The sequence below is a fragment of the Bison bison genome, unplaced genomic scaffold, assembly GCF_000754665.1.
Source record: "Bison bison bison isolate TAMUID 2011002044 unplaced genomic scaffold, Bison_UMD1.0 scf7180017864038, whole genome shotgun sequence".
Classification (NCBI taxonomy): domain Eukaryota; kingdom Metazoa; phylum Chordata; class Mammalia; order Artiodactyla; family Bovidae; genus Bison; species Bison bison.
Window position 1 is genome coordinate 865,433 of NW_011494610.1, and position 1,386 is coordinate 866,818.

Here is a 1,386-nt window from a genome sequence, read left to right on the forward strand (position 1 = left end):
TTGGAAGGAAAGTTATGACCAACCTAGATAGCATATTCAAAAGCAGAGACATTACTTTGCCAACAAATGTCCGGCTAGTCAAAGCTATGGTTTTTCCAGTCGTCATGTATGGATGTGAGAGTTGGACTGTGAAGAAGGCTGAGCGCCGAAGAATTGATGCTTTTGAACTGTGGTGTTGGAGAAGACTCTTGAGAGTCCCTTGGACTGCAAGGAGATCCAACCAGTCCATTCTGAAGTAGATCAGCCCTGGGATTTCTTTGGAGGGAATGATGCTGAAGCTGAAACTCCAGTCCTTTGGCCACCTCATGCGAAGAGTTGACTCATTGGAAAAGACTCTGATGCTGGGAGGGATTGGGGGCAGAAGGAAAAGGGGACAACAGTGGATGAGATGGCTGGATGGCATCACTGACTCGAAGATCGTGAGTCTGAGTGAACTCTGGGAGTTTGTGATGGACAGGGAGGCCTGGCATGCTACGATTCATGGGGTCACAAAGATTGGGACACGACTGAGCGACTGAACTAAACTGAACAGGAACTAGAACTCAGGTCCAGCTTTCCTCATTCCCAGTTTCATCTTCTGTCTACAGAACTGGTTGGAGGAACCCTTGAGAGTTCCACCTTGGTCTCAGTTCAGTTCAGTAGCTCAGTCGTCTGACTCTTTGCGACCCCATGGACTGCAGCACACCAGGATTCCCCATCCATCCCCACCTCCTGGAGCTTGCTCAAACTCATGTCCATTGAGTCAGTGATGCCATCCAATCATCTCATCCTCTGTCATCCCCTTCTCCTCCTGCCTTCAATCTTTCCCAGCATCAGAGTCTTTACCAATAAGTCGGTTCTTCACATCAGGTGGCCAAAGTATTGGAGCTTTAGCATCAATCCTTCCAATGAATATTCAGGACTGATTTCCTTTAGGAGTGACTGGTTGAATCTCCTTGGTCTAGCAGAACTTTTTTCCTGCCCCATTACAAGATGACAGGCCAAGTTCATTTTCCCTCCCCAGCCTCGGGTGGTAATAACTCCTGCAGTTCCCTTCTTCAGGAACATTCTCCCAGCTCTTCCTGCCTTATTTATTTACTGTAGCCCATAAACACCTCTCCCTCCCTGAGCCCCCATACCAAGCAGCTTTTTATTTTTATCATTTTTAAAAACACTTTTAATTTTATATTGAAACATAGGTAATTAACAATGTTAGTTTCAGGTGTACACCAAAGTGATCAGTTATATATATGAGTATTGATATCTATTCTTTTTCAAATTCTTTTCCCATTTAGATTGTTACCTAACATTGAGCAGAGTTCCCTGTGCTATACCTTAGGTCCTTGTTAGTTATGGATTTTAAACATACCAGTGTGGACATGTCCATCCCAAACTCTCTCGCTATCT